Below are 27,455 nucleotides of genomic sequence, written 5' to 3'. Positions count from 1 at the left end.
TTGAATTTAGAACAGGCGCCATCTTGCCGGCGAGCGGTTTGCTCTTTGCCCCCTTCCACCGGGCAATTCATACCGAAGATCGTCACGGCCAATGGGGATGCATTCAGGAAACCACGTGCGGTACGATAGTATAACTTGTAGGGTATATACCTGCCTCTTTTAAAAGGCAACAGCGTCTGTTGCCCACCATTCATGACAGGCGACAGCAAACTCATTAACCTCGGTCTACGACCTTCTTTCTTCTCGTATTTCTTCATAATATTCTTTTTCATTTTCCGTATAATTCTTTTTATAAATATCTTTCTAAAATAATTAGTTATCATCATATACAATCATTATGACAAAAGTAAGAACAGATCATTGAAAGAATAATTACTCTAAAAAAAAATTTTAGTCAAAATTTAATTTTAAAAATATTTTAGGAGATCTTTTGAGAAGCTTTCATTCTCCATATTTCATAAACGTAAACAAATAAACAGATAAAATCTATATAACAGATTAAATAAATAGCAATTGTAAAATCTTTTTATAATTTCTAAAAACCTTCTTCTCTACAAATTTATTTAAAAGTGAGCAAATTTATAATCCTATATTATTTTTAGTTTTTAATCTGAGTATCGATTAATAATAGAAATGAAGCATGTAATAGCAAAACATTTATTGATTGTTGTTGTAATAATAGAGAAATGTGAATAGAAAAATATATCAAATTATTAAAATTTTTTACATTTAGTCTAAGGATTGTCGGAAATAATTAAAAGGTAAATTCTTCTTTCTGCATGCATTTCGAGATATACAAAAGAATAAGGGCTTCTGATTTTAAAAGAAAATGGATAGAGGCAAAAAAAGCAATCCCATAGGGTTCGAGCTTTTCCGCCGTTCCTTTCCCTCTGATATTGTTATAGCATTCTTCATATTCAATCATAGACGTAGCTAAGTCAACAAACCTTTCTAAAATCCGTTAGTCCACTAAAGTTGGACTAACGGATTGGTAAGAATTAAGATCAAAATTAAATTTGAGGAATCAAAGCAAATTTTATGTAAAAAATAATTATATCATATAAAAATTTTACATATTATGTAAAAAAAATTGAAGAAAATAATATTTTTTATATTATATAAAAAATTTCAAAATTCTCTAATTTCAAAGATTAATACAGATCATAAAAGTGTAATATCTTGAAGAGAGATCCAGGAAAGGACACTTTGATTTCGATTATAATTTATTATAAAAAAATATCGATTATCTGTTCCGGTTTTAGTTTTAGTTTCTAGATCAATGAGAAAACCGAAACTGTTAATATTACGGTTTGTTCCGTTAGGGTTATGGCCTTTTAAAATCCTTCTTTCGTATTTGATTTCTTAAATTTACTGTTTTATTTTCCATTGTATTTTTCATGCATATGTGTGTGCGCACATATGTGAAAAAAAAATAAAAATTATATTATTTAACAGAATACAAAAATATAGATATATAAATATAGATATATAAAATGTAGATATAAAAATATAAATATATAAATTAATTTATATATTTATATTGAAAGATAAAGAAAAAATAATATCAAAGCATCTAATGAAATTAAACATGATAAAAAAATACATTGTATAAATGTATTTTTATATTTCGTGTGCCGTTAGCTTAAATTGTCATTTTAAATATTATGAAAAAGATAATAATAAAAAGATAATAATAAATAAATGAGATAGAGAAATGTAAATAGATAAAATATTAAAAATAAATTATAGATATTAGGAACTGAAAAAAAACCATAAATTAAAAATAATTGTATTACTTCGGTTAGAATTTCGGTGTCATAAGCTTTGTAGAATTCAGTATGGTTTACGGTTTCGGTTCAACTAAAGAAAGGATTATGGAACGGTTTTCGGTTTCGATTCCAATTTGATCCGGATATCTGATTTTGAAGAAAATCTAAACAAACATGTTTCATTTCTAGCCGATTATGTAAGACGTGTGTGAATTATGTATGTGTGAAAGTAGCCATTACGACCATATTCATAAAAGTAAGATTAAAACGAAAGTAAGATTAAAACGATAATTGCATTAGAGCATTCTTGTACCTCAACGCAAATACTTACGATCGCTATATTTATGTATGTTCTTGTTCACTGATCCACATAATTCGTATGTGCTGACATTTAAAAATCGAACGTACAGAATGTTAAAAAAAAATTGAGAAACAACACTTTCGGGTATTATTAAGATTCCTGTACATTTATTTAATTATATGATCCCAATTCGCGTTATTCCTGCGCGCGTTACGATCGGAGATTGAGAGACGTGTCGTAACGCGTACACGTGCGGTCGTACGCGATGTCTGTTTTTAATTATGCCTTGCAATTTAATAGCGTTATGTAAGGTTAATGAGACGGGGCTCGATTTCGTCCGGATCGCGCGTCGGTCTCAGCTGCAGGACGACCGCCGGTAATGGCAGAAAATTCCATCCGTCTATTCTCGCGGAAACACGTACCGGGTTCCAAGAGGAATAATCCTTCCGAGAAAAGGAGATTCCTCAAGATCTAGGAACGGAGGGGGCGCGTCTAATTGTTCCTCTGCACGCAACACCGCGCAACTTTGCGCGAACCTTGGCGCGTGTATAAACGACGGGAGTGAGTATGCGCAGAATTTGCGGTGCGGGTTCAAAACCGCGGGGCATGACTTCCGACGACCCTTCCGCACAACGGAGAAATATCTAATTGGCGCGTAACGCGGATTAACCGAGAAGCTTTATGGGGATATCAAAAGCGCGCGGCGGCGAGCCGGGAGATACCGGCGTAACAGAAACGCGGCGTATCGATGCAAGAGCGTTTCAATGCTCTCGTTCCGATACGATGACGTTACCGCACAATCGGCATATCGCACCGGGTTACCGCCAGCCGATGAACCGCCGCCCGCGGAACCGTCCGGGGAATGCCAATTACGGCTGGTCCCTCTTGACCCCCGCGCGCAAGAAGCATGCCGTTTCGCGAAAAATTTTAATGCGCCCGTGTCGTGAACGTTAAACCCTAAATCTTCGCTGAAGCTACGATGCTCTTGAGAGCGGAGGTCTAGCGGAAACGAATGAAGCCTGGTAATTATGAGATATGTATCTCGATGTAGTGTTAATTTCAAAGATATCGAAGCGCGGGCATTATAAACGTTGCTCATCGAACGGTCGTAGGAAATAGCAAAATGTAGAATTGCCGTGGAATCGCAATATTATTATATTGCGAATGTAATATATCGGTAGAAGTTCCTGTGGTTGATGTGTAGAATTGTGCAGATTAACATTGCGCGAGAAAAGGAGTTTTAATTTTGTAATTGTAAATGAAATATGTCAAAAATTCGTGATTCGGAGATATTTAAAAATAATGTATATGTATATATATATATATATATATATATATATATATATATATATCTGCATTACTTTACATTTTTTATAATTTTTATAATTAGTGATATAATTATGTTAAGCATATATTCTTCATTTTTCTTAACAATAAGATAATTAATTTCGTAATATTTGTTAAAACAAACGCTAAAAATAATTATATTTTTAGACCATAGATTCTTCAGTGCAGAATCATAGTTTCATATGGAGCAAATAATATTCTGAAAAAAATTAATACTGTGATTATTTCATCTATCCTACGTGTTAGAAAAACTCTCTTAATGAGGTGATAAATTCCAAAATCTCATTCGGCATTGCACGAGCCAGAACTGCGAATCTTCGTCAATTACATGTTTTTCTCTTATCCGGGCGCGCTACGTACCGTCCGTTTTCGACGCGAGACATCGACTTCCGCATCGATGGAAACGTAGTCATATCGATGTGCGACCGCGCCGGAGTACAGCCGGTGCCCCGTGTGTGGAGCGTTGTTCGCGATCAATAGATCGCTGTACCAGCGGATCAGCGATCTGGCGGGATCTAGCAGCGGGAGATCGTGTAGCGATCGTTCGTTCCGCGATCGCGCACAATACGAATCGTATGTTCCGGGGTCGTACCGGGGGCGACCGTCTACGTACACACCACGTTGGATCCGTGAGAAGTGCCCGCTCACGGACCGGTACACCGGTCTTGCGCTGCTGTAAAAGATACTTTCGTACTACGTGTACGGCGCTATCGAAAATCCGGTCATACGTAAGCCGGCCGTAACGTAATCCGCGTTTCCGACCTGCGTTTCCGTCTTTCGCGAATCGAGAAGTCGAAATTTCACATAAGTCTATCTCTCTTTTTATTAAATAAATTTTTAAATTTTTAAAAAGTCTTCAATTTGTAAATATAAATTTGTGAAAGTTTAATCCAGAATCTATATCTGTCTCAAAAATAATTACACTCGAAAGTCGAAAAGTGCATCCGATACTTTATTTTTAATCCAATCCAGCCTTGTAGTGGTTTATTTTTTACAAGAATGCAAGAATGCATGTTGATTTAATATTTATTTTCCAAATGCTATCTTTAGAATTGCATTTCCTTGCATACGCGATTATATATTTTAAAAGTCTCCGCAAAATATTTAGCGCCCAACATCTAGAATATATATTGATTTTAAAATTTATTATGAATATTTTATTTTATGTGTTTTACGGTCATTAAATATTTTACTGTACAACCGGATATGTTTCTCATTTACATGATTAGACTTGGCATGTCACATTTTCTGTGAAATCTATTTGTGTGTGTGTGTGTGTGTGTGTGTGTGTGTGTGTGTGTGTGTGTGTGTGTGTGTGTGTGTGTGTGGTGTGAGGGGGGGAGAGCTCGTCTTCGTCACCTTCCCCTCAAAGAAACGCGCGAGGCATTCATCGCTGGCCAAAAGCATGCGGTGTAAAGTATCTCGCCATGGACATTATATTACGGCAAGCATATCTGATGCCGCGCATATACGGGGGGAGGGGGGTGTCGGACAACTCACACTTCGCAGGCATCTTCCCGCATACTATCTCCGGTAATTTAAGCGACGTGCATTTTCTTTGATTTTACGGCTCTCATTTTTCCGAACAAAATATGATAAAATTTCGCTTTCCCGAAGTGATGAAGCGATTGTTGTACGCGCGCATGTGTACGCCCGACGATAAGTCGAAGGGAAATACAAAACCATTTTGATTTTTATTTTTATTATATTTCGTTCGCAGATCAAATCGCGCTCTTGTGAGCCGCGTGTAGAGAGAGAGTCGAACACCTTGTATACCTGCATCCGCCACACTCATGTTGCGCCTGACGAGTACGAAATAATGTAAAGATCGGACGCGGCAGCTGCCGCCAGTGTGTGGCGTATCAAAGGATTTGCTGATTCAGACCCGTGGAACGAAAGGAAGTCTCGTTTCTTGACTAAGAATCGAAACATCGATCGATCATCGAAGGCGTTACGTCTTGAGCTGCGTATATCTGGCGCAGAAAGTGGTTTTCAGAGACCGACAGTGAGAATTATACCGAAGATTTATTTCGTGCAACGCCATACGCGTGGGAGCAAGCACGGATCTTTCCCGTAAAATATATCTCGAGATGTTACAATTCGTAACGTCTCCAGTGAACGATATATCAAAGCGATAGCGTATTTCACAAATCAATCTTTTCTGAGAAACCTCCGATTATCTCGTATCGTTTTCTATCTTCCACTTCACGAAATATGTTCTCTTTTAAGGTAAAGAAAACGGTTCGCCTCATATTTCGAATACGTAACAATAAAACTATTTATTAGATCAAATAAATATCTATTATATAATAAAACTATTTATTACATCTATTCCAATCGGGAATGATGTTGTGACGATTAATATCACGATAGAATTCGACATCGGCAATCACTCATCAAACACGATCTTGGCGCGGCGCAAAAAAAAATACGTCAATGACTATCTACGTCTGCCGATCGTTACTGACTATCCTACAATCTCGTTTTTCACAGTTTTCCCCCAGTCACAGATGACAATCCGTTTCCTGGCAGCGATAGACGTTCTGAATGCGGTTATTTCGCTCGATGCGATCTGTAGGGTGTCTCGCAACGTATGACGTTTCGCAACGCGATTTATCGACTGTTTAGTTATTTCGGCCGGTTCCCGTCAGGCAGTGTCGACGATACTGTGCGGTGTCGATCGCTATCTTAATTTCGTATTGTGATCGGTCAAACGGGCCCGGTGTATAATGTTGTGAGTCTTGATACAGGCATAGGCGAGCGTGGCTACGCGCGATGTTTGGCCTCTGTATCCTTTGTACATTTCAGATCATAAAGGAAGTCCCTTGTAAGAGAGCATAATGCCGATGAATCTCGTTTACGAAACGTCGCGTGAAATTGTGTGTACGTATCGCGTTCACCGTATCGAGAATCGAGCAATCAACGTGAGCCCATATAGAATTCGTGCGATTCCAATCGCCGCGACTTCTTTCAGCATCGCGTGTCTTTCTCGTCCCATGTCATCGCCCAGAACGTGAGAGTGTCCAAAACATGGCATCGGGAATTCAATGAAATGTAGATTTATAGGTCACTGCAACTCTGTTGTCGAAAATGTACGAAAATAAACGAAAGCGGTAACACCGACATGGAAATAAGTTTTAATAAAATTTTATATATATGAAATGTACAAGTGTATAAAGTTGGCAATCACTTTTAATTTCTACGTACATTATCATTATTTTTAAAAAAATGTATAGCACATTAATTAATTTATAGATCGCATCAGGGAGATCACGATCAATTTATATCACGCCTCGCCGTAGACTTTAGTGCCGCGCTCTTAAAGTCGCTCGTTAAATTCACGAAAGTGGAAAGAGAGCACGGTAGACTCATAAAACCGATAATTTACGTATTCGAGAATATCTCGACAATCCGAGATCCGCGGCCTTCACTGGCCCGAAAATTCCCGAGATGACAACGCAGGTAGAGACGGGGTGTGTGTATATGCGCGGCATGTCCACCGATTCAGATGCGTCACGATTAAGGTCGTGGGCGGGTCTTGCGATCAGATTAATGACGTCATAAACCCAATAAAATATCACCGTGGACGCCAACAATGCGGGCGAATCCCTCGGGGAATCGGGAGCGAAGCGAGCATAGGTACCCCTAACCGTTCTACTTTTATTTTTTCCTTCTCGCCCGCCAACTCTCGGTCTCTATCCTTATTCCCTGGCACCTCCCTCCTTTACTATATGACTTCCTTTTTTTCCACTGATGGATGATGCAAATAACTGCGCCTCGTCTTGACGCAACCGTCGAACGGTCACGAAGCACTTTTCTCAGCAGGTGGCTAGTGCTCCGGTGGCAGGTTCTAAGAGGGAAGAAACAGGGGGCAAAAGGATGTATATCAAGGTGAAAGGAGAGAGAGAGAGAGAGAGAGAGAGAGAGATGCATCGTCTATATAAAAAATCTCAACCATGACGATGATATAGATCGTGCTTACGCTACTTTTCTTTTCATTAAAAATTCTAGGCGACGAATCGATAAAAAACGAAAGTTGATCAACGAGGATACGCCAATGTTCTACAATATGTTTTTTTGATCCTTTTCTTTCCAGAAATAGAATTATGTTCTACCTTCCAATTTTTTTCTTTGCCTAAGCGCATCTTTTTGTAGCAGTCTTTTTTTAGCAACGATGAGAAAAACACATGTTTCGCACATTTGTCTAAATTCAATATCTGATTAGCATAAATAACGTCGTTATTATTATGCGGATAGCAGTGTATCTGAATTGATGTACGTCGAAATCTGAATCGAGTGGATAATTTGGAGCACAATGAAAAGATAACGGTACAACATCGTACAGATTCTCTCCAAAAGAAATGTATGTGTATATTACGAGATTAAAATATCGTGTGCAAATACCTGAAGATAACATGCCATATATTATTGCGACAACTGAAACAAGTGCTGTACAATATGAGATTGTTGAATTGGAGAGATAAAAACTTTTAAATTTGGAAAGAGGAGGTAAGTGATTACTTAAATCAGATAAAAATTCTTCTGAAATATGACCAGTCTGAAGAAGCGAGCTGCAATAAGACATAAATCACGTTAGGCTTCGCAAGACAGTCGACTATCGTATAAATCCAATAGCGTGGCAAGGTCTGGTAATGAGTGAAGAAGTAGAGTCGCGCGTCAAGTAGTCCAAATAACGGCACGTCTGCTAGACGAGCAGTCTGTTCGCCAGCCGTTTCACGTAACGAACCACGTACGCACCGTACGCGCTGTTAAGCGACATTAAATAATGCTTTACGCAATTCCCGGCGATATGCACTCGCGGGAATTGTATAATGGAAAGGCATAAAGCAAGCTTCGACTTGAGAAGCGCGTTGCGAAAGCGATCGTATGATCTTTATCCCGGCGTTATTGCTCACGCCGTGTCGGATTCCTCGATCGGGCCGCGAATGCGGTATTTAATCGCATCGACGTTTACCGCACGAGCGAGCAAACGATGTGATCGGCCGGCGGGAGAGTGACGGCCGATATATACATCCGGCCGCAGCGATATATCGCGGCGTTAGCCCGCGGATATCGGGAGGGACGACCTTCCCCCGGCTCCTCCGTGAGGGTACACCGACAAATTCGTGTCCCGTGGCGAAGGGGGCGGATCTGTCACATCCGCGGAGAGCAATCAGAACCTGCAGCCTCGCCGTATATCGGAACCCGTTTCGCATCGTGTAAGAGGCACGACAGCCACGACAAGCTGGGGTCGCGAGGGGTCGGATATCGATACCTTGAATCGGCGGACGATGTCTCTCGTCGTGCTCATCAAGAAGCGACAGGACAGTCCGCAGGTTGCTGCGTCATTCGACCCGGGACACAGGATGCGTGTCCCGCCGTCCGTGAATCGACCCCGTCGTGTACTTTTGTTTCTAGATCTCGCGTCGTATGGATATTCGTGGGCGCATTTGTGGTAGACCGACTGAAGATCTTATTATTAACGATAGGAAAATAAAAATGTCGCAGTGAAAGTCGAGTTCGGAAAAATGCTTAAAAAAAGGATACTGATGCTAGGAAAAGGGATATATATGTTATAAAAGTGAAAACGTCACTTTTATATCTTGAGTTTAGACAAAGCTACAGTGAAAGTATGACGGTCCGAACAATCGCTAGATATAACTCTACTCTCTAAAGAGTTTAAAATATGTCGGAATAGTTGCAAAGCAATCGCATCGAGTGCACATTTTTTTCAGATATTATAAATAGAGCGGGAAAGGGCTCAAACGGTTTTCCTTCCCTTTGTATAACTGGAATTGGAACTGGAAGGTCTGCAATGAAAGGCCACGCAGTAACCGGAAAAAAATTTAAGAGACATCTTTTTAAAGACCTTTTAGAAGATAAAAAGGATAGGGTATAACTTATGGAACGGAAGAAAAAAAATAACCGTAAAAGAAACAACTGTGATTCGATAGAGTCAGCTCTTCCTGGATTTTTTTAACGAGTAAAAGAATCAAAGAACTGACCTTATATATATTACATATTTCAGAATAAAAACTGTGCAGCACGCAGTGTTTCTATTCAGGCGGTAACTGTAGTGTTAATGTAATACTAGGCCAATCCATGACAGATAGATTTTTTACGCATCTATAGGCAGTTACATTAAAAAAAATCTAGAAAATATTACAAGGTTAAAAAACCAAGACATACCAATGCGTCGTACCAACATATCACTCTTGAGCCAATAACTTACTGACAACTATTTTTACAAATCATAACGTTAAGAGAAGTCAGTGGGAACAACCGGTTGGGAAGGACAGAGCAAAAGAGAGCATAGAAGGAGAGAGCAAAAGAGATTAGTGCAGAAAAAAGTACTAGAAGAAAAGTACTAGAAATGCGTCGAAAAATCCATATAAAATTTTATGAGTTTTCTTTCTATTATTGTGAAAAAAATCGGATGCACGTTTATTGTTATATTTTATTGTACATGTTTTGCAACAGTAGTAACAAACAACCTATCTTTGAATAAAAAAATTTGTTTCAAAAAATTTGTTTTAAACGAGTTAACGAACGAACAGATAATAGCGAAATATGTATGCAAATAAACGAGACAATTTATACTATTTTATTTAATTCTTATGTGTGTATTTTATTATGAAATATACATTTCTTTCGAACAGTTGCTCTATAAATGTCATGTTAACTTTTTTTTTTGCAGATCATTATATCTTTTGCAGATCATATATCTTTGATAATTTTAACAAATGCTTTTTCTTCGCATTTCTTTTTTCCTATAGTTCTATAAATTCTTTACTTTATGCATTGATTTCTTTGAAGAAAGCATCATAAAATTTTTTCGCAGAAAAATAAATGTTGAAAGTTTAGCAAAAAAAATTGTCATAAATCTTTCTCAATAGAGAAACGGTCATTACGTCATTTTTACGTCAATGACCTTACGTCTGTTGCTTTTTCTTTTACCTTGATAAAAAATACAGTTTTCATATTTTTATGGAGCATCAATTCAGCAATGAACATAGTTCATACTCTTATTTCAATCAAGGCAAACTATAAAAAATAGTTTAGAATACAAAAAAATTTGGTCTGATATTTAGTTTAATACAACTTTTATCTGAATCCTTATGATTCGCAAGACAAAAATTTTGTTACCCTCCCCCCCCACACACACACACACACACACACACACACACACACACAATTACAATATTTCATGTTAAAAATAAAATTAAAATAAAATTAAAATTTTTAATAATAATTTAATAATAATAAACGCACTAAAATTTTATATTATTCTTATATCTTTAATTTTATTTTCAATAAATATGTAATTAAATTATAATATAAAATAATATTTGATATTTTTTATGTTCCTAACATTTAATTATTTTTTATGTATTTAATTACATATTATATTTAAATTACACGCATTATTTTATTTATTTTTCTGATCGAGATTATTACAATTTGCATTATTCTACTATAACAAATATAGTTCTCTCTCTCTCTCTCTCTCTCTCTCTCTCTCTCTCTCTCTCTCATTTATTCCTATTTTCTTTTTATCTATTCAACATAGCCGAAGATCATGAGACGAACACCCTGTTATCGACAGTCATCGTTAATGCCAAAGATTACGTGTCCGCGTATAATAAATGGCCAGATATGAGAGGCGGACTCGCGCTGGCATCGCCATCGTATCGCATCGCATCGCATCGCATCGCATCGCATCGCATCGCGCGAGTAAATTTGCCCGAATCATGACGGAAGAGGCCCTCGGAATGGGGCTAAAGTGGAGCGAGCGCTCTTCGTGGTAGTCCTCGGGGCGTATCGTTGCGTGAAACCGACATCATCGTAGCACAACGAGGGCCTAACGACGGGCATTCACGATGCGCGCCCGTTTGCCCACGTGACATGCAAAAATCACCCTTTTGGTAAGGCTGAGATATGAGGAGCCTCTGGCTGAGAATGACTAGTCCGTGATTGGCTCCAAGGGTGGCAGAGAAGATGGGGAGATCGTTAGGGGAGGTAAGAGGGGAATGCGAACATCCCTTTCCCCGTTCTCCACTCGCGTTCTCCGCTCCCTTTTTTCGAGAGCCGAGAAACCTACGTCGGGCTAATTCAACCAACAAAACGAACGTTTACGCGCGTTTTGCATAAGCGCCAAGTCACGACGGTTCTCCCTTTTCCTTTTCGCTCCTGTCCAGTTTTCATCTCTCTTTCTCTCTCGCTCATGTCGGGGTCCTGGACGAAAAGGGAATGTGATCAATGAGATCAAAGCGTCTTTCAAAGTCTGAAAGAAAAATAACTAATATGCATAATATAATTCTTTTTTTCTTCATTATTTTATAAAATATTATTTAATAAAATATATTATAACATCCTTTGATAAATGACACTTCTGTGAAAGTCAAGGAGGAAAATCAAGGAGGAATCTTGTGGGGAGAAGTAAACAGTAGGATTTTTAATTAAGTGAAAAAAATTGCGATCCTCCCTCACCTCCGTCTATTATCCACCGTCGAAGACGAGTGAGTGTATGGCACTACACCATTACCAAGAGTCAACATAATATCTTTGGAGAGCCTTCATATGTACCACGTAACAGCAACCCCGTCCAAAAGGAACACAGCCGCGCGGCCGGACGGCCGGATCGCAAGCAGAAACAAGAGTATGCAGAAGAACCGAAGCGCAGAGAGTGGATCCCCCCCCTGTTCCGTCTCGCTTTACCGTTGGCAATCGCTCATTCGGGATCACGGTATATCACGCTTCATATAGAAAGCCCTGGGGCCGATGAATTATTGACCGGACAGCGCCGTCCCGGGCCGCGCTCCGGCTCGCAGAAGCGATCGACCATACCAATTCCGTTCGCGGCAATGATGAATCCAATCATAATTTAGTTACATCTTATTAGACTCCTACCGCGCCGGCTCGCCGTGAGACCGCCAGGTATATAACCTTCTTAATCCACGAAATGCATCTCGCTGCTACCCCTTCGCCCGACTGCTCGCTCGCTTGCCCCTTCACTTCCTCCCTCCCTCCCTCAATAACGCACTAACTACGGCAGCAACAGCAGCAACGGCGTATCCTTCCACGCTCGCAGCTCCCAGAGAGGAGACGGCTGGTATTCGTGACTACAAGCCCCGATCGCTTTTTGTCTCTTTCCCTGGCTCGCTCGTAAGTCCGCTCGACTTCATCGAGGACTCGATTATGGTCGAAATTTGTATCGTATCCACGTCGCGAAGGAGAACGGCAACGGACCACCCACCTGTTTGTCGGAGAAAATGTCAAGTTGTCGAGAATCGATTTGCTTTGTTCTTCTGGAAAGGATCTAATTGGACATGCGCCCCAATTAGAGTCGTTTGGAACAATGTTTATTGCATCTTCATTGTAGATGTGATCGCCGTGATTTAGTTTGCTTGATAATCAGATGTCAATGCCCTTTAGACGAAATGGCATGCCTGTGGAATACAATATCACAGTTTGAATATTAAAAATCAATCAATTTTCGAAATTGTATAGTCGCATTTCTTTCCAGTTCTAAGTTTTTCAATTAGTCTCTTTTCAACCATGTGAAATATAAATATAATCATTGTTGTAAGCAGGGCACATTAAAATTAAACGATATGTTGGAAAAAATATCTCGATATTTTGTAATAATTGACATTAAAATAGATGTCAGAGACATCACAATAATCTATAAAAGTAAAAATTCTTAAGCAATCTAAATATTTCAGACATCAATCTTTTAATAACTTACTTCAAGTGTCTAGGTGAAGAGGCAGACATATGCATCTTATCCTCCGGAATGTAGAAAGGTGATCGCCGTTGACATTATAAGTCGTTTATAAATCACAGCATGATTTGCGATGCCGCGAATGAAAAGTTGCATCTAATTATGTAACACTTTCAGTTGCGTGCGCACGGCCAGGGGAATTAAACAAAATATTAGTCGAGCCAAGCACTCCGGCGCACTCTGAAATGGACCCAATCCGATCATAATTGCTGTGCAGGTCAGAGAGTTACGGAACTCCGGGTCTATACTTTGTACCTGTCGCTGTATCTACAACCGACAACTCAGTTCTCCTCGAACGCAAGCCCGACCCGACCCGACCTGTAACATTCTAATTTGCGGGATTTCGAAAACGGGCCGGCGAAGACTTAAACGAGATACGGTTGTACAAACGGCCGGCGGCCGCGCGCGGCGAGCGCACGACGAAAGCTACTACTCCCGCGTCTTTAAGAGCCGCCGATAAACGCGGCACGGGCGCTAACGTACGTTTAGCCCGTTTGGGGCGATTGACGTGCTTTGACCGACGGGTTTTTCCCTCTTCGTATCGCGCACAACGGCAACGATCCGCGCGCCGAACTGCGCGCGCCTGACTCTCGGGTTTTATGGGCCGCGACCCCACATTTCGCGGTTCTCACGCTGGCTCGCTTGCGTAGGAATGCTAAAAAGCCGTTCCTCATTAAACGAACTGGAACGGAATTCCGGAACGATACGGCAAATACTCCGAACTCTACAGACGAACATTTAACTAAGAGGCGAGTATGGATTGTGTATCGCGTGCACACGCCTCTCGCCGCCATGCGGTTTCATCTCGCGTGTTCTCGCGAGAGAGGCACGAAACGCAGACGTGTTCGATGTGTTTCAACGACGAGCCACCGTTAAATCATCGACGTTTCGTCCGTATCTCGATGCTCCGTCGAAATTTGTATGGCGATCGAAATGCGAATTATTCTCACTTACTTAGTAATTAGCAAGTTCTACTTCCACGCGAAGAATCGCGGTGGCGGTGAGAAATTCCCGCTGCAGGAAGCGGGTTTTCGAAGAACATTGGCGCTAAACAATGGCGACCAACGATCTATGCATGAGCACGTTCCACTAATCAGCCGTGACTAACGATCTGAAGACTGTCCCGGGAAGTCACGGGAAAAGTTTTGACGTGGATCATCGTTCACCGATATTTTCCTCCAGTCGTGTATCCGCGCGCAATATTATTATACAAAAACACGACATGATGTTAATATCTCTAGATTTATGGATAATGATCAATAATTTCGTATAAGCTCTTTTCGTGCATGTAATATAAACTTGATGTAGTGTTCATCAATGTAAAACAATTATGAAATGCAACATCAGTGTAGATAAGTATCAAAACTTTTATCGAAACGAAATCGATTTAAAAAAATTATTAAAAATTCTACCGCACGATTAGAAATATGAAATATTGGTGTAATAAATAATTACAGAAGACAAAAAAGTTACATTTTCCGTAGTGATTAAATTTAATTTATTTATCCGTTAATCCGACTTGGAACTAATTCCGTTTATATCTCGTGGTTCGGTTATACGTCGTTTTGATCGGATTCTTCTTTCCGCTATTGTTTTATCGCACGTTTTACTTAAAATACTTTCTCTCATTCTTCTTATATTTTATCGTCCTTGACACGTGCCGGTCAATGGTTGTCCGTTCAAGTGACGCAACTAGGAAGCGCGGCACTCTCGTGCGTACCGGAGCGTGTAACGGGCCGGCGTCGCGCTTAGCTGACATTCAAGTAAACACGCCCCGGCGATTTGTCCGATCTGTCCGCAAAAAGAATCCGAATAGCCAGCGATTAAACCGGCGATTTCGTCGTAAGCCATTAAAAGGCTCGCCGTAGCCGGCGTGGATCTCGGCGCGACGCGTGACGTTTCAAAGCATTTGACATCCCGGTTATGCGCGCACGCGTGCACGCACTCTACGCACCACCACGCAGGTGCGTCGGGGAAGAGAAGTGGACAGAATCGTAAACAAGCATGCGGCGGTCAACGGTCGGCGGTGCGACCGTTAAATTGTGAACAGGTAAAATCGTGCGGAGATGGATAGATAAACGTTTATTGGGGATGTTGCAACCAGGCCTTTTAAGCGCTTCATAATTATCGAGATAATGTTAAGATAAATGCACAACATCGCCGGGTGTATCGTGAAGGAATAGTAGTAAAGCAGGAAGCTTCGCGCGACCTTTCAAAGGAGATACTTTCGATATAATTGTATAAAAATTGCTTGAAAAAAGAGTAAAAATGTCATTTTAGAAAAACCTTGCGGAAGAAGAAAAAAATATAATATTAGGTAACCAATGAGAATAATATCAAATAACAATAATTTTATGACATTTTTATCGGATTTGTGATTTTGTTCGTCGCTTTGGAATTTCTACCTGTTCTCTCCGGTTCAAAAGAAAAATGTAAAAACAACTGCGAACGGTCGACGGTACTGTAATTTCGCGAATATTCATTAAATCGTTTGCCAGTGTGGATTCGCGCACCGATTTCTGGTAATAATAAGTTTATCCGAATCTTCCTCGTATATTAGCATTGGGAGAAAGAGAGAGAGAGAAAGAGAGAGAGAGAGAGAGAGAGAGAGAGAGAGAGAGAGAGAGAGAGAGAGGGGGAGAAAGAAAGACTAACCTGCAACTACACCTGTATTCTTGAAACGACCGCATTTCAGTTAACTGCCTCGTCGTGCTCGCGACGTAAAGGCGAGGAGGAGCAGGCCGCTCCAATTCCTCGACCTCCCCTAACCCGGCCTTGCCGTTGATTTACGGTTTCAGCAATTCCTCGCCGATAGCGGCATGGCAGAGGAAGAAGGATCCGCGGCGGCGGTCTCCCTACCTGCCGCGAGCCCCGGGGATCGGGAGGAACAATGTCGAAACGCGAGAGCCGCTCCAGAATCGTGGTAGTCGTGCATCCGATAATGAGGCTCGCACGGCATTTTCGATCCCGTGCCGCAAATAATCCCTTTTCCACATGGGAGGCTCTCATTATCGTGTGGAGAGATGAAAGGAACGGCAGAGGAAGAGGAGGCAAAAGACAGGGATACCGAGGGCAAATAAGAGGTGGAGGGAGCTGAGGAAGGAGGGGAGTGGGGAGAAGGGGAGAGGGAGGGGGCCGGGCAACCCTTGAAGCGGGGGAGAGACGATCGAGCGATGCCGTTTTGTTTTTTTCAGAAGCTGATTGAGATCGCTCGAGATCATTTACCGATCGACCTGTTCCGAGACCGGACTAATCAGATCAATCAGAGAGAATGATCGCGAAATGAGTTCGGGATCATTATCCTCTCCAGATCGCGGTCAGGCTCGCTTCTCGATCGCTCGGTCCACCACGGGTCCTCGCGACCGCAAATCGAATCGCGGAATCGATTTCGAGCCGCAGTCCATAGACCATCGCGCGCGCTTAAATACATATATGCCGTAATTCACTTAGATATTAGTGGCGGTGCTCGACCGATAATACGCCGTACCGGACCGCATACATGTGTATAACGCTATTCCGTGTTATTAAAAGATTCCTTTCACGAGCACGGGATTCGCTTGTTTTCCGCCTTGGCGTTATAGCTCTCCCGAGCACTGGTAAAACGTTCAACGAAGGTGTTTCTTTTATAAAGCCTTAGAATAAGTTGTAATTACGGGTTATCAATCTGTGAACTCTTCGAGCACGTGCTCCAATTTAAACGTCTGAATTTCATAATTAAAATTGCTCGCATACTCTCACGAACATTGAAATTATGTAAATTATCACAATCTTTACTTGTATTTCAGTCTACATGTCAGTTTTAATCTTTAACCTCAAATAATTTTGAGATTATGTTATATTATTTGTAATCAATTTTTATATTTGTTGGATATTTTTTTTTAACTATATAATTATGCGCTTCCATCCTTTTATTACCATGACGACACAGAATACAAATCACCGACATACTTTAATATTATTGTTTTCATTTTTCTATTAATTCATGTAATTTAATTTAATTATATTAAAAAGGACTCAAATAAAAATTAAAACATATGTCATTTTATTATTTTTTTTAAATATTCAATTGTGCCAAATGTTTACACATTTATTGCTGACTTATCAGTTATTCAGTTCTTATTAATTGCAATTATTATATAAAATTTAATTAATAAATTTAATTTTTTCTAAAAACATAAGTAATAGGATACTGATAATATAATAGATAATATTGCTTGACAGGATCTTTGTATTTAATAATTCTTCTTATATTGAATTTATATTTTTATTTTATCATTGTTTGAAAGTTAGCTCGGCTTATTAGATTGATTATTTATTTATATAAGTAAGTAATTGTAAGTAATCCGTAGTAGAAAAAATTAATCTCAATTTCAGTTGTTAAAGAAAATAAAATTTATTAGTTATAATCTTCCTTTATACAAAACGATTTCTTGATTCTTAATGCATTTTAAATCGTACATATTTTAAGATTACCATCTTACTTTTTAATAAATCATACTTTATAATCGCTACTATGATCATTTTTAACGTATCGCAAACAACTGGAGAAACCCAGACAGGATTCCCCGATACGTTCAATTACGTCCATCTGTCCAAGCGTTTTCTGCTTCCGTGACGATGCCGCTCGCCCACCCATTATTGGAATTGCGTGATTTCACGCGCACGCCCCTGACACTTCAGCGTGTCTCTCGCTCCGTGACGAAGACGCGAACACGCCTACGAGCCACTCTGTTCTATCCTGTCCAATCATTCGCTCATTACCGCAACGGCCTCGGTAATGATCCAAAAACGTCCTGCTGCCGTAATGTCTTTTTTAACGAACTCTCCTGCATATAATTTATGCGTTATTCGTTGTTAATACGAATGTTAATATAATGTATAATGATATTCAAAAGATTTTTATTCGATGGATAAAGAATTCATTAACTTACTTATATAACTTGTATCTAATTGAAAAATATAAACTAAATTTAATTTAATAAAAGTTATATATTATTTATACATAGTTTTTTTAATAATTTTATTTAATAATTTTAATTTCTAATAATTTCTATTAACAAATACTTTCTTATTACAAAACGAACGTTATTTTATTTCACAAACAGAAATCTTTTCCGCGCGCGTTTTCTCTATAATCTACGAACCTCCTATTTACCCCGAGCTAACAGCAGTATCTGGTACAAAGCCAGAGACTGAAAAAGGAAGCGTCGCGGCAAACATTCCCGCAAGAGCGTCCGCTGGAAAGCGGCACGGCACAGTAAAATCGACCGAATAACCCTACATTAGAGAACATTTAAGTCCGGCATCTCTTATGAGAGCATCCGAAATTAGAGACAAATTTCTAGCTTAGAACCCAACACAGTCAGAACAGAACCCTCTATTATCCGGAGCCACGTGGCTGTGGCCTCGCTCTCTTTCTGTCGAACGTGTGGCATTACACAGAATCAACTTTGTGGAATAAGGTTATTAGGACTCTAAGGAAAAAAAAAAATCTTTTGAAAAACTCACCGCCTTTTGACAATAGCAATGTTCTCTTTTCTTCGGAATAATTTCTTCTGTCAATTCTGTAACAAGAAAAATAACAAAAGAAAAAGTACTTCGTTGGTTAGTAAAGCGGCATTTTGAGGCTTAAGCATAACAAATGAACGTATCAATAGAACACGATGTTTTAATGCTTTAAAGGGTGAAGTTACTCCTTTCCCCAGGGACATTGGAATTCATATTGGGACATTGGGTCATTGGGTCATTGTGTTAGGATACATATTTCTGACTTTACTATGATTATTCCTCTGACCGAGTCTTCTGTCATTTCGCGTAAAATAATTTACTAGAATAGCTAGATCGCAGAAGTCAAATGAAATCAAAAGTGAGGGAGGGATAATTACTGCGTAACTGCATCGGGGTAACTTTCTCCTTTAGCATTAGCGAGGCTGTACATGTGCGTAAGCATAAATGCTCGTGTATAAAATTAATATACTAATAACACGCGCGTTTATATTATATACATGTGATTGAAATGTAACAGAGATAAAACGAGTAAAATTGTGATTACAATATGTTCTCTCTTTCTTGTGATTTGTTTACCTAAAGCTACACGACTTTACATGAGTCAAAAGTATTACCAAATTCAATAACTGCAACATTCCAACAAGTTTTACAAATTCTAATAAATTCTAGCCAAAATACATTTTTAAAAAGGTAATTTTAAATTTGGTGAAGAAATTCTTTTCTGTTTATTGATAATTTCCTATGGTTCACGATACATGACACGCAAAGATTGTGTTCATGCTTCTCATACATCTCGTTTTCGTTCGCGATTTCCACATCAACATCGCGCAAACTGATAAGATAATAGTTCAAAAAAAAACATAGAATTACGTGAGAATAAACGTTAACTGCACGTTAGCAAAGCTTGTAACAAAAGTCACGATGAAATGCCCGTCGCTCTAAGGGCGATTTACCAATTCTTCCAGTGCAAATCGCAGATTCTTCCGGATCTTTTGCGCGCCTCCGCCTCGCCTCCCCACTCCTCTTGCTCTTGATAACCAAAGGACGCGGAAGGCTGAGGATTTTCAGATGGGTGTTGCTTCCACCGTTGCTGGGAAAAGGCTTTCGGATCGATGCGCCGCCGAGAGCGCGGCAGTTGCCATGCCGGGCTCATTTTGATTGATCGGGCAATATAGCCTGCTCGCCCCCCGCGGTTCGTGCATTACCCGGCGCGACGTGGAAAAATTGCCGGATTGAGATGCACTCATTAATAATCCCCGTGCTGTATGTGTATGTGTGTGTGTGTATGTGTGTATGTGCGCGCGCGCGCGCGCCCGCAAGTTGAGGATCGCTCGAGCACGGCTTTCGCCTTCGCGTCTAAATGCCGTGACGTACCGTGAGTGCAAACGAACGTCCCGTACGTGCCGTGTGTAACTTCATAGACCGTTGAATACTCTCCCGCTCCCTCCTGCTTCCTCCCGCGCTGACGCGTGTAATTGTTACAGGTCGCAGAAGGCCGTTTTCCTATTAAGACGCGAAGTCTTGGGGAACATTTTTTTTCTTACGATGACTATCCAGGTATTTAATAGAGAAACAACAATGCAGATAAAATAACCAAGCGTCTTATCGATATTCACAAATATCTTTTCTTTCTACCTTATAATTAGTATCTCAGAATAGTATAAAAAGTTATTAAATGAAAAAAATGTCGATCGATATACTGCCGTCGTTAGAAATTGGCAGTTCTTTGGAGATATCCGACGCGAATCGTATCTTAAATCCACGACTAAGGGACAGAGAATATGGCATTTTTTGGCACAGGTAGGATTAGGAACGGCGCTGCGAGAAGAATTCCCGTGAAACTCAATATCCGTTTATCAAGGATCCACTTTGCTTCTCGGATCCGGTGAATCGCTCCCGGTCTCTTGTCGCCGATCGGAACGTAAAGTAGGCAGGTACACGTGGTTTACGTATAGCTTGTGCGCGGTACCACGGATAGTTTTATGGCGGCCTTCTACCTCCCCGTAATGCATTCGGCTAAGAACTCCCCCGTCCGTGCGCGAGCGGGAGCGAGAGGATATCGCGAAGAGGGAGGAACGATCTTAATATCCTTTGATTTATCTCGGCTGGGGTCACGGCGTTCTTCCTCTCTCTTCGTTTGCCATCGCCCCCGCCTCCACGACCCGTTCCCCGCACCCGCATGGGCGGGCCAATAAGTTTTTAAATAACCATAACTCCTGGTTTTATGACCGAAACGGCGCGCGATGGCCCACGGCCACTATCTCTCTCTCTCCTTCTCGTTTCCTCTCCTCTCCGCTCCGCTCTGCGCAAAGTGTAGCGAAACAACTTGTTTGCTTTGTCCGCGGGCCATCCGATCGGTTACGCGTGGATAATCGGCAAACGATCCGACGAGGCTGTTTTGAGAATGGGGATTCTCGCCGCGTGATTTCTCCCGCGAATCTTCTCTCGGTCTTTCATTTTTTTTTCTTTAGTACCAGAAGCATATATAGCGACTCTATAATATCTATCTGCCCGTTTACATGTCACTCCCTCGACCCTGCATTCGAAACTCGGACCGGTATTCATGACTATAAGTAATTTCCACTTTTCGACTAAGAACGAAATTAATTATCAATTATATTGTATAAATATTCTTAATAAGAAGATACTGAAATATAAATAATATATTTATCTTTTAATAATTTCTGATTTTGAAAAAATTCATCAATCAAAAATTCATCAAGATCTCTTCGTTATCCTTACGCACAATCAAACTGTAAACGCTTTGCTCTTTTAAAAATTACGTACATGTCAAGAGGAGAAAATAACTTTGCAAAAAATAACGAACTATAATTTTTTTCATATTTTTGTAAATATGTGTAAAATATGCGCGAACGTTTCGTTTCTTATTAAATTACGGGAATTTTGATCGACGAGTCGAAAGTCATGCCTGTATCAGAAGTCATGTAAGACATTACGGAATGGAAGCTAGAACAGCAAGGTGTCCGTTTGTTTGATTCGGTAGATATATCGGTCCAGCGTGCAGTACGAGCAGAATGCCGTGCACTGAAGTTACTTCTACTATGCCATCTCGTTCTAGTCGCTGTTTGATGATGAACGATAGTCGTTTGTCGTATGACCACTCGAGAGCACACGTCACGAAAGTATCGAGGCCTTGGAGCCTTTTTCGTATCATCCCATTTCTCATTCCTTCCGCCGAAGAAATATCGAATCACTCTTTAGCGATTCATGAGTAACGTCGTGAATGAGTCAATCTGTTAATCTGTTTGAGAAACGCAGCATCCTCAGACAATTACTACAGCGAATTACATTCTAACGTTTCGATGGAATAAATAAATTCAATCCAACATTTTTGAACAAAATAAAATCTTGTATCAAATTTTTGTATATCGCAAATATTACGTAATTTCCAAATGAAAAGTTAGATGCAACTTGCAATAAAATATCTATTATTAATATATATATTAATAATATATCTATTAATAATATATATTATTTTATTTAAAATAAAATGAGAAATGGAGAAATAATATTGCAACTTTTATTTTATTTTCGATTATTAATTTATTTTCAATGGGGTTAATATATTCACAGTAAAAACGAATATGCGATTGTGCAGAGCTATGAAGCGGACGATCGAGAGCGACCACCAACTATCGCGAACACGAGAGCAACCATCCATATGCCTTTCAGTTCGCATATGCGTGAACGTGCGTCGGAACTGAACTCGCGCGCGCGCGCGCGCGCGCGGATGTGGCACCCAATGAGTTTAAATCATGCCGACTGCCGACGAGAGAGAGAGACGCGTTACCGGAGCGGAATTCGCTCTACACGACTAAATAGTAGAGAAGAGAAACACGAAGATCGGTTTGGAGGCACAAAAGGGACTTGCGATATTTATTTCATGGCATTTCGAAGAACTAGCGACCGGTCTTTCTAGCGGCCTCACGCGTCGCGGAAATTATGACATAAATTAAAACGAGAGAAATGATAAGGAAGATTGCCAGGCGGGAAAAAGGTAATAATACTTCCCTGTAAAGGTATGTTCTCCTTAACACTCAGTGGAACTTTCAAATGCTTAATTTTTTTTCAATCTCTCGGCTTTCAATAAATGCTCGCTAAATCGCGCAGGGCACTTCCGTCGCGATGTCGTCCTTAATCCTAACAAATCGAATTTAACCGTCGCAACGACACGTACGAGAGCCAGAAAGACCGAGAGCGCGATGGAAGGACGAAGAGATAGATCGCGCGATCGTTACCAAGATAGAAACAGGAGGAGAGGATGGGGCGAAAGAGCAGACGAAAGACGGAGGGGTCTGCAGAAGTAGGAAAGGAGAATAATAAAGCGAGTCAGTGCCAGGTGCCCGCTTGGCATAAGAAGAAGGCATCCAAAGCAGTCATGTCATTAGAGACCGTGAAAGACGTGACAAATGACAGTCTGTCTGGTCTTGAATGCGCATTGGCGCCCTATATCGCTGCCACTCGTTTGTTTGCGGTCGCATATTGTCGCGCTGTAGAAGAGGAGGGCACGGTGAACCTCTTCACGAACCTTCCTCTTCATTTATCGTGGAACCTCCGCCGCTGGCTTGCCAGATCGACGGCATTGCCCGTCTACTGTGAGAATCCGATTCGCCATGGATCCTTGGGGATGTTTTGACGGCCGCTTGACGAGCGATTGTCCTTTCGACTTTTGCGGCCCTTCGAGTATCTCGCCGTGCCCTTTTTTTTTGCTCCCGTTACTGGCATCTTCGTATTCCTCCCCGTGCGCGTTTTACTTCCGGACCGTCGACGATAATCGCGCGTATTTTCATCGATTCACTATGGATTTCTATTTCTAAAAATACGAATCGTTTCGCGTGATCGCAATGACATTTCTTAAAAAAATGATCCTAAAAAAACTTGATTATTCTTCTAAAAAAAGTTCGAAGATGTTCTGCTCGCAATTGACCTTGCAAAAACAAAAAAAGAATTCTATCCTAACGAAAGTACTCAGAAACGGCAATTTAATTCCTGTCTCTATCTGAAAGTCTTACCACATAAATTCCTCTTAAACGGCTGTTAAAATGTTATCGTCACTTTAGATTCGATTCCGTTATCGAGAGATTAATTCGAGGGTCGCTACGCCACGATGTCGTCGGTGCACGCCGTTGGTGGCCGGCGATAATCACGGCGGCGTTTACAGGCGTCCGGTACACGTCTGTCCACGACCGGCGAAGTAATCGCGACCACCGAGGGGAAAATGCGATTTATTAAAATGCACGGTCGATTGTGCAATTACATCGCACGGACACGCGTTCCTGCCGGAGATCGGCGGACGATCTTCCAGCCGCGGAAGATCCGGTGGGACGACGTAGCGGCCCGTAGCCTGGAAGCCGGGCACGGATCAACGTGTCGCGTACGGATCTGTGTGTTAATACAGATCGGCGCTAATCGTTCACGTTTTCGCCATAAGGCTTGATTCACTACCGGCCGCGCTAGTTTACGGCATTGTTCGACACCGCGCTCGGATCGCTATCTTAACTAGCCGGTAGCCCGGCGCGCCCCCGCCGAGGCTGACTCCTCTGTGCTCGCAGACGCGATCGTTCTTTTCCATCCAACGTGTTCCACGTCCGTGCTCGGCTTATACGTGACGGTAGTAAAGCAAACCGCGGGACCGAGCAGGACCGCAAAGCAGCAGCAACGATTAGGGAAACGTTTAAGATCAGAAGCGATACCGAGAAGGTATCGCTCTCGTCTCTTTCCGCCTTTCTTTGCGTTGAAGAGAAAGAAATTCTATGGGAAACAAGGGAGTTTCTTTTTTGTCACTATTCGTTATTATATGTGTTTTGTTTTTAATTTATTTATATCGTACTCGACTACAATAATACTTATAACTATTATACTGCAATGCAAATACACATTTCGATAGAAAATAAATATTGAAATGCAATTGCGTACATACAAAATATATATTAATTTTTACGAGAAAGGAAAGAAATTAAAAAATATCTTGTTACGTAAACGAGAAAAATAGTGTATAAATAATCATCTATTTCTATATTCATATACTATATATATATATACATATATTTTATAATTAATTTTAACTTTCTTAATTCTTTTAGAATTATGAGATCTCTTCTATCAAGAGTGAAAAAAACGGAACTATACATTTTTCTTCTTTTTCGACACTGTTAATGGCTCTCGAAGGTGAAACAAAATGAGCGAGCGATACCTGCGGAAAGGGAAGCCGACGATGGTTGCTACAGGTCAAGTTACGTTCAGCTTTGAGGCCCTTTAATGTAGCCTTTGGTCCTTCTTCTCTTTCCTTCTCGGCCACTATATTTTCTCGAGGTCACGTCCTTCCCGCGCGCGACGATTTGCGGTTACACGATCCACGGCGGGATCGTGATGGCCGAATAGATACCGCGTACGAACGGTTTCGTGTCCGCCATGTCACCAAGCGCTTATCGTTTCGAGCGGTATTCCGCTTTATAACGACCACGCGTTTGGAAACGTCTCTCGTCTTTTATAGCAACTTTGGCAACCATAAAAAAAAACAAGTTTTCGTTAACTTGTTTACTAAATAATTGATTACGTAACCATGCGAGCCGCTCCATCATCATCGATAAAACAATTTTACGGTATTCATTTCGTGCGATAAATTTACGGTTTCTTTAACCATCGCAGATTATCTATTCGCTTTCAGGTCCACGGTAGCCACGCACGGTAGCGACTTAAGTCAGTTCTTTTAAAGTTCTTATTGTGCGCTCGATCGTTCGACAATCGATCGGCGTGATGCATAAGACAAGATCCGCGAGGCAAACACACCGGCGACATGAGCGACGAATGAGAGAGGACGGGTGACAGCGTATCGATCTTAATGGATTGTCCATCAACCGTCATCTATCTTCGTGCGCTTTGAACCGACGCCATGGCCGGGAATCGGCGGTTTTCGAGTCGAAAGCCCGTCGGAAATCGCCGCGGTGTCACTGCAGCTAACTGCAACGTATAGGTGGAGCCGTAACGATTCACGCGCGCGAGAGGAGTAACGTACGCAGGGCACCGACGGCCATTCGTCTCTTTCAGCGTCGCTAGGAATGACACGCGAGCGACGTCGTATGGCTATTTAGCGCCGAGGTATACGGTACCACTCGAGACGAAGTCGAAGATCAGGGTCGGTCATTACTATCGAGGCGTTTGTCGCGAGATTAGCCGCCGCCGACCAGTTCGACCAGCTCGATCGACAGCGGTTTCCGCTCTCCGCCGACGAGAGGAAGGAAGAGTTATCTCATGCACCTGTTCGCGCGATTATTGTCATATAAATGTCGGGCGATTCTCCTCGCTCCGACACATTTCGCTGTCGGCTAGTTTTTCCGCCGGGTGAAATTACAAACGTCGCGCGCGCCATTAATAATGAATGACGATAGCCAACCGACACCGTGGATGAAGACTCGAGCGATATCCCGAGTCGATAACGCACTTATTTCGTCCTTATATCACTCGCAAACGAAAAAGCAGCCGCGCCAAATACGGAACGCGTGAAACGAAAGCGCAATGTGTCTCTACCACCATATGGCGTCGTAAACAACGTGTACCTATCATCGTCATCAATCTCTCGGCGGCAGTTTCACAAAACTTCGGATTCGTATACGCAAAGTATAGCGCTACGATTATATAAAAGTCTAATCGAATTAAATTAGAGATCGAAATGTCACATTTATGTATTATAGACACGATTACTTTTAGTTTTCAATACGCGTCAATACCTCCATCTTTTATATTCATTTCAGAACGCGAAAGATAGAGCTTGCTCAATTAAGTTGAAATCTAAGAATATAAGTATGTTCGAAGCAACTTGGGAACAGGACCAATAACTTCATCTCGCCTATAAGCATCATGCTCCTATCATTAGTGTAGCGATTTACAAGGAAAGCGAAATCAATTTGAGAACGTGATAGCATACCCGAGACACGGTGTGCCTGATGGAACGCGCGCCGGTGATGCACCTCTCCCCCGGATCGATTATTATTCATTAGAGTGAAATTCTGAAACCGTCGTCTAATTGTTGGAACTTTGCGCGCTGGGGAAAGTCACAGCATGTGTGCACAGAACCACTCCACAAAAACGTTAATGTTAGGAACGTCCCCGTCGGGCATGCGACACGACTAGCAAGCAGTTAATCGTTCTTGAAATCGAGCGTACTCGACGAGCCGAAGTTGACGCGAGCCAAATTATGTCTAAATAAGAAGCTAAAACTTCTAATTAATATCTATTATAAGGAAACGAATGATGTTAAATCCATGTTAAATCTGATTGAAACTAATACATCCATTTATTTATACTGATTTCTTTGATTCTGATAAATAAAAATAACGTCATAAATCTCAAGTAATAATTATCTGTTAAATTATGTTAGATAATGGGAAAGATACCTTATAATAGTAAAAATCTGATAATTAAAAGTTAATTTTATTGCTTTTATTTATATTTTTTACGTGCCTAATATATTTGAATTCGAATAGTTATTTTAATATTAATCAATTTTATGAAAATTTAGTGGTAATGAAAATGTATAAAAATATAAACTCTTTTTGTGAATAGAAAAGAAATTGAACAACGAGGTTGAAATACTCTATAAGAGAACAAAAGCAAAAATCTAATATTTCTAAAAATCGATAAAACTCAAGTAGGTAACATAGTAAATTAGGATAAAAGTTGTTAAAAAACTGTTAAAAAAATTTATGATTAAAAGTAGTTTACGATA

The 27,455-nt window shown here is 40.7% G+C and overlaps 2 long non-coding RNA genes across 3 annotated transcripts in view; both read right to left on the bottom strand.

The window, feature by feature from the left end:
* Positions 1 to 11,122: 11,122 nt before the first annotated feature.
* On the bottom strand, positions 11,123 to 14,287 carry LOC148936618 (uncharacterized). Its single transcript, XR_016139294.1, has 3 exons — positions 13,166 to 14,287; positions 11,908 to 12,866; positions 11,123 to 11,701 (listed from the first exon to the last, which is right to left on the bottom strand). It is a non-coding gene; the product is annotated as an uncharacterized LOC148936618 (long non-coding RNA).
* Positions 14,288 to 17,683: 3,396 nt separating this feature from the next.
* Positions 17,684 to 27,455, bottom strand: part of LOC112552669 (uncharacterized) — a 206,307-nt gene continuing 196,535 nt past the window's right edge. For both annotated transcript variants that reach the window (XR_016139091.1, XR_016139093.1), the window contains exons 4-5: positions 18,710 to 18,765; positions 17,684 to 18,027 (exon numbers count right to left, since the gene is read on the bottom strand). This is a non-coding gene — a long non-coding RNA (uncharacterized LOC112552669). The remainder of the gene's footprint in view (positions 18,028 to 18,709; positions 18,766 to 27,455) is intronic.

The sequence above is a fragment of the Pogonomyrmex barbatus genome, unplaced genomic scaffold (assembly GCF_055798465.1).
Source record: "Pogonomyrmex barbatus isolate J1 unplaced genomic scaffold, ASM5579846v1 scaffold2, whole genome shotgun sequence".
Lineage (NCBI taxonomy): Eukaryota > Metazoa > Arthropoda > Insecta > Hymenoptera > Formicidae > Pogonomyrmex > Pogonomyrmex barbatus.
Note: the sequence above shows the minus strand (reverse complement) of the source record. Positions and strands in the feature narration are given on the sequence as shown.